We start from the raw sequence: 6,690 nt of genomic DNA on the forward strand, positions 1-6,690 counted from the left end.
GATGGATGGATGGATGGATGATGGATGGATGGATGGATGGATGGATAGATGATGGAATGAAGACTGTGTAGGTGAATAAGTAGATTTCCAGATAGATGTGTGGGTGTGTAGTCAGGTGGCTAGATGAACTGGTAAGTTAATGGGTAGATGTGTGGATTATTACTACTGAAGACCCAGTAGTTAGGGAAGCGCAGGAGTGCTCCTAGGAGTAAAGGAGCTGAACAAGTGAACACGCATACAATAAGGAAGCTGGATGGACAATGGGGTCACAGATGGAAGCCCACTGCACAGAGGAGAACTGTGCTTTAATTTGTCAGCAGATTGTTGAATGACGAGATGCTTTGTGCTTGAGCTTTCCTTACAGAGTGTGAATTCTCTTAAAAGCAAACAAGCCCGTGTTTACCCCAAGCAGAGGAGACAAATGAGGACAGCAAGTCTGAAACCAGCTTCTGTGTTGCCATGGCAAGGCCTTTGGGTGACAGAATTGTCATGGTCACCTGCTGTGAGACTGTTATAGTCCTTTATTCTATTTACCTGGGAAGTAAGCAACATCTCCAGCCGATTTCTCTGCCCACCGTAGTGTCATGCCCCCCCCCCATGTGGAGCGAAGGGTTGGTTCACCTTATTCTTCCACAGTAATGCTGTTAAAGGCGATGCCCTGAGAGAGGGAGCCAGAGATGCCTCAAGAAATAGACCATCTGGGAATTTCAGCCCCGAAAGCAGACGGAACCTGGCAATGACTGTAGCTTGAGAATGGTGGACACAGTGAGGACAGTCATACTGGTTACAACGGTAATGACCGTAATGGGGGACGGTGGCCATGGAAGCGCTGGTGGTACTGCATTGGTAGGAGTGACACGGTGATGACAGATGGAATTATGCGGTAATGGTGATGGTGATGGTGATCATAATGGTGATGGCGGTGATTGTGGTGACTCTGATGACGGCAATGATGGTGATGATGGTAGTTGTGTTGGTGGTAGTTGGTGATGATGATGGTGATGGTGATGATGATGATGATGATGATGATAGTGATGATGATGGAATGAGGTGATAATTTTGGTGGTAACAATGATTGTGTTGGTGTTGGTGCCAATGGTGATGATGGTGAGGGTTTATTGTGGGTTGCCCTGATGCTGTTCTCTGATGCTAATTTTGCTTCCTCAGGGAGGGGCTGCCCTCCGACGAACAGTCGCTCATATACTCAGGTGACATCACGTGAATCTTTTGCCCATTTTTACTGGTCAAATAAAGGCTAGAGCCTGTGACTGTGGGAGAAAAAGATGGGAGAGGGGGTCTAAAAGAGAGGAAGAGGAAGAGAAGATGTGGCAGAACCAAGTGTCCTTGAGAAATTGCAAGTAGCAAGGGTATCATAACTGGGGGACAGGTTGGTGTGGTGAGAGAGCTGCCCAATCTAGGCTAATTGCTTATAAATATAATAACTGGAGTGTATGTTTTTATATGGATTTATTGGGGTTTATTTATTCCTCTGGCCAGGAGAAAGATCGTTGAGAAGTCTTCCTATCCAGGTTGCCTCTCCAGGATTCTTGGTTAGGGATACTGTTGCCGGGATAAAACACCAAGTTGGGAAGCAAAAGCTTTATCTGGCTTATGCCTCCACATCTCTGTTCATCACTGAAGAGAGTCAGGACAGGAACTCAAACAGGGCAGGAACCGGGAGGCACGAGCTGACGCAGAAGCTGTGGATGAGTGCTGCTTTCTGGTTTTGCTTTCATGGCTTACTCGGTCAGCCTGGTTTCTCATACCACCCTCCCTCCGCCGACCGCAAGCCCAGAGGTGGCACAAGCACTAATTAAGAGGACGCTGTACAGACTTGCCTATAGCCCAGTCTTAGATAGGCATTTTCTCCACTGAGGTTCCCATCTCTCAGATGACTCTAGCCTATATCAAATTGACAAAACCCGAGGTCTGAACAGAGGCGATCCCAGAGGGCCAGGATAGTAGCTGCAGGAGGGAAAATGATACCAGGGTATTCTCGAGACCCTTAGGGGCAGCATGGTAAGCTGCTGGGCTGGCTGTCAGGGGCTCACTGTGGAAAGACATAGTAGAAAAGTGACTTAGTGAGAGCAGCTGTTTTGTGAATGACAATCCTGTGCTTTCCTGACTAGTCTCCCATGAGCTTGAGATTTTCCTCAGTTTCCCTGTGGTGTTCTCCCTACCTCCATCCCTAACCTCTCCCACCTACTCGTAACATTAGGCTGTGAGACCACATTCCATTCAGAAGCAGCCCTGCTGATATCTGGGGAGATGAGGACTCACGGGTTACCAGGGTCCCAGTGCAGAACTCAGCCATAATTTTAGACATACCCGGCCTTACACCCGAATCCTCAGAGGCTCGTTGTCACACACTGCCCATTCCAGAGTCTCACAAATGGTTTAAAAAGGAGTATTGGTGAGCAACAGCCAGGGACCTTGATCTGGAGTTTCCGAGGCAGCAATGAGGAAGAGCCCAACCTGTGGCCTTCTCTGCTCTGCTCTGGTAGCGGGGTGTTGGAGGCAGAGTTGCTCATTCTAATCTTCAGCCACACAGTAAGTCACTCGGAACAGTTACAGTCCTGAGGCTGACAGTGGGAGGCTAGGGCATCTTAGCAGGAAGTGAAAAGCAACTTCCTCTATGCCCTGGGCAGGGGTGGGGGGCATGAGAAGGGGTTGACCAGAGGGTGGACAGAGCACAAGACAGGAATGTAGCCTGGTGAAAGAATGTGGTTTTGAGGTGATTCTGGGTGCTGGGGAAGGGATTTCATTCCTGGGAAGAGGACCTGGGCTTGAGAGAGGGTCTTAAGGAGGGAGCTACAGGCTAGGGAGAGGGTGAGACCAGGGAGAGGTCCAAAGCCATGGGAAAGGGTGGAATCTGGGGGAGGAAATGGGGTCCTTGGGGTTCTAGGGAGGGATCATATCTTAGGGAGGAGACCAGAACCTTGTGGGAGGGCTGGCTGGTTCCAGATGAGGCATCTTTTCTTGGAAGCTGGAAGCCCTTGACTAGGCAGAGGGGGCTGTGGCTCCTCCCTCAGACCAGACGCTGGGCTCTGTTCTGAGGAACCCTTGGCAGCCCAGGGAGGAGCTTGATTACTTCTTCCTAGGCTACTATTCTCTGGAATTGGAGCCACGTCCGCCTGTGTTATTTCTGCATTTGTGCACTTGTTCACTTAACCTGAGCGCTGACCTGGAATGGTCCCTGCAGGAGGCACAGGATGTTTGCAGGGGAATCTTATTGAACAAGCACCCAGCTCTTTCCACTTGGCTAGTGGTGGATCAGAGAGATTATTCAGCACTTTGCCGCCCAAAGCACTGGACTATGTGGCAGTCGCCCGGCCAAAAAGTCACTTTGAAACCTTATGACCAGGTCCATGAAAAATTAAGATGCCCATTAAAAATTGAGCTGACAAAGGAATTGCCCCTTTAATTCTTCCTGTTCGGGCTCCAGATTGGAACGCACACTTAATCACGAAGCCACTGTGAGGCTTTCTGACAGGGGAGTTGACAAGGAAGGGCTGTTAGCTGGATTAAGGGACAAATCCGAAATTAACCCGGGGCTGGAAGCTCCCTGGTGAGAGCTGGAAGATGAGGCTGTGATAGGAGAGTGTTTGTGCCTTCCTCCAGCTAGGCCTTGCTGAGATGCTGAGGGACAGGACTTCCTGCCAGACTCCTACCTTTCCCTGTCAAGCTTCCTCTCAGTTATCTCTGCGACCACTGTTCCTTTTGGCTCCCTTTAGGGCCTCCTTGGGGCAGGGTCCATCAGCACAGTGGTTCCAAAGGCAGAGGAAAGTCCCTGATAAACAGACAGCTGGGTATCTGACTGAAATCTGCTGTAGTCACTGAGTAAGTCCAGAGGATCTGGGCTCTTGGGTCCTGGAGCAAAGAAACTGGCAAAGGACACTTGGGTAGTTGGGAGCGGGGGAAGCAGTTTATTAAGAAAGAGGAAGGAGTCCTGAAAATGATAGTGGGATCTGGAGTTGGGGAAAGCCCTGGCTTAGAACCAGGGTCCTCTGGGCCATGACCTTTCCTCATGGGTCATTTACATAGCTCTACCACATATGGAGGTCTGGATTTGCTCCCACAGGCTGTTTTATCCCTCACTGGCTTCCAGGCTTCCTCTGCCACTGTCTTGTGTCTGGGGGCGTTGTTTCGTGTGATACTCTTGATACCACACCCTACCCACATTCTTATCTTCCTGCTCGATTGGTAACTCAGGCTTCCTGTGTCTCTCTGTGTGTTCTGGAATGACAAGCATCACTCATTCACATAGACAGCAGACCCTGGTGCTGAGTCCCCCTTCCTGCATCTGCTGGAAGCCTGAGCTTCCAGGCCAGACCCATCCTTGGAGGAGGTAGGGGATGGGGTGGGAGAAAACTCAGGCCTCTCTGGACATATCAGAGTCCCCTCCCCAGGCCTTTCTTTGGCTCCATTCTTCTTCCATGACATTGGCTGGTCCTTCCATAAACTCAGATGGTAGCAAGTGTCTTCTTTGCTCTCTTGAGGTTTCAAGTCATCCTTAATGAAATGATGTAGGTGAAGAGACAGCCAGCACTGCAGAGTGGACTGCCATGGTAGCAGGAGGCCACAGAGGCTATCAGCAGAGCCACAGGATCCTAGGGCAGGGAGACACCAGAGTACAAGCCACAGGACCTCCGTAAGGGGGTGTCACAAAGCCACATTGCCAGAAATATAGACGAACTTCCACAGTGTCAGAAGTTACCAATAACAAATCCACAAGGAATAACTGTTTCAGTGGCAGCAACTGGCTGGATAACCTGAAGTTTCAGGAAGAGCCAGGAAGTCCTCAGCCCTGGACACTCTCATAGAGATCAAACCCTAGGCTGGCATGATGTCATTCATGGGGTCACGAGTGAGATCATCCTGTCTCAGTGTTTGGCGCCCATCACTGTGTGGGGGTCAGAAGAGCTAGTTGCACCCTCTCCTGTATCTGTTCCATAAATCTTTGGACCTCGTTTCCCTAATATGATCTTAAGACACCCATGTACCCCCACTTTCTCGATCCACTCCAATAAACGTATATGGTGGCCCTCATGCTATCCCCAGGGATAAGTCATTCATCATCCGGTGCTTGGTAGGTGGTGCCTGAGAGACGGTACATCGGGTAGTGTCCCAGTGGTATCGCCCCCACCAAGGGCTGCAGGCTTCCTCCTCAAGACAGAGTCAAAGCGACATTGGAATGGAGACACTCAGGGCAAGACACAGCCTGAAAACCCACCGTTCTATGCAATACGGAGGAACTCAGAGCATTAGGACGAGCCTGCCTCCATCACGAAAGAAAGCCTTCAACACCGAAGGACCAGAGGGAAGAAGGTGGCTTGACTAAGCTGTACACTTTACTCTGTGTCCCAAGACCCCTCCCCAGGCAACCAATCAGCTGATGGGATTGGAGACAGAGTTCTTAAAGGTATACACACACTCTGGGTCTCAGGTGAATCTGTGGTGAATTAGGTAGCCAGGAGAGCACTCCATAGAGTTAGCCACATCAGAAGAGACCAAACTCCCCTGAGAGCATTAAGAACCTGGAGGACCCTTATCCCTGTGGGAGATACTCCAGGAAGGTTGGAAGTTCAGGAAGATTAAAGGCTAAGAGCCCTCGTGAAACTTGCCTACGGAAGTCACCCAAAGGGACATGAGACCTTCAACAGGGAAATGAAGAAGCCAAGGTCTTAACATGAACCTTCTGGACTGTGCTAAAGGAGATATTTCCAGAGGACACTGCCCCACCTAAGTTCATGGCCAAGGCGACAGAATTAGTGTGAATAGGGGTTTTTCTTCTCCAACGCCTGCCCCCCACCCCCAGGTTCCTAAGGCAGCACTTCCTAGGAGACAGGGTGTGTCGGATCCAGGCTGGTGTTGCTGGAAGGATGGGCCGGTCCCCTGCAGACAGAGGGGAGGAGACCAGGATATGCCTTTTTCATAGACCGCCTAGAATATCCATTTCTTATACAATCACAGTGGATGCATCATAGGAGCCCATCCCAGAGTCCAGAAGGGACAGAATAAGTGAGTTTGCAATCTATTCTAGCTGTCTTCCTGGGGTGGGAGAGAAGTTCTCAAAGCCCCCATAGGTCCCACTGTATAATGGTGACCCAGTATCAAACTCCTGACCCAAATATTCTCACGCAAAGCCACTTCCGAGAGTCCTGCAAATTGAGGGGCCAGGACTTCTTTCTGCCTTTGTGGCCACATGTGTCCCCAAGTAGGACCAGGACTTCAGAAGGTTAATTGACAGGGGTTGGTGCTGGATGCAGAGGTGGGTCTTGGGAGCCAAGGCTTAGAGCAGCCAACAGGACCACAGAGACTCTAGGGTCCAGCTTTATTAACTTTCCAGTGACTAACTTGGCCGTGCCTGCTGTCCTCGCGGTGAAAAGCAATCCAATCTTCAGAGGAGCTGCGTCCAAGTCCAAGCAAGCCAGACACTTCTGCCAGCATCTGTGGGGTGGCGAGGGACAGGCTCACCTTGCACTGTGGCCTTGGAGCTGTGACCAAATTAATTTTCCCTGAGAACAAAGAGGCCTGGTTGAGAGCCAAGAGCCTGCTGAGCGTGGCTCTTTATTCAGGGCATGCATAAGAAAAGAAATTGCTGGAAGTGTGGAGTTTGGATCCTTTATTAAGCAACCTCGGAGTGTGGGGAGAGTCTGCAGGGGTGTGTGTGTGTGTGTGTGTGTGTGT

At 50.4% G+C, this 6,690-nt stretch overlaps 1 protein-coding gene across 1 annotated transcript in view; it reads left to right on the plus strand.

The window, feature by feature from the left end:
- The window catches only part of Cdh4 (cadherin 4), a 465,577-nt gene that overhangs the window by 148,948 nt on the left and 309,939 nt on the right, over nucleotides 1–6,690 (plus strand). The window lies entirely within an intron of this gene.

Source organism: Grammomys surdaster, unplaced genomic scaffold (assembly GCF_004785775.1).
Source record: "Grammomys surdaster isolate TR1022 unplaced genomic scaffold, NIH_TR_1.0 238, whole genome shotgun sequence".
NCBI lineage: Eukaryota > Metazoa > Chordata > Mammalia > Rodentia > Muridae > Grammomys > Grammomys surdaster.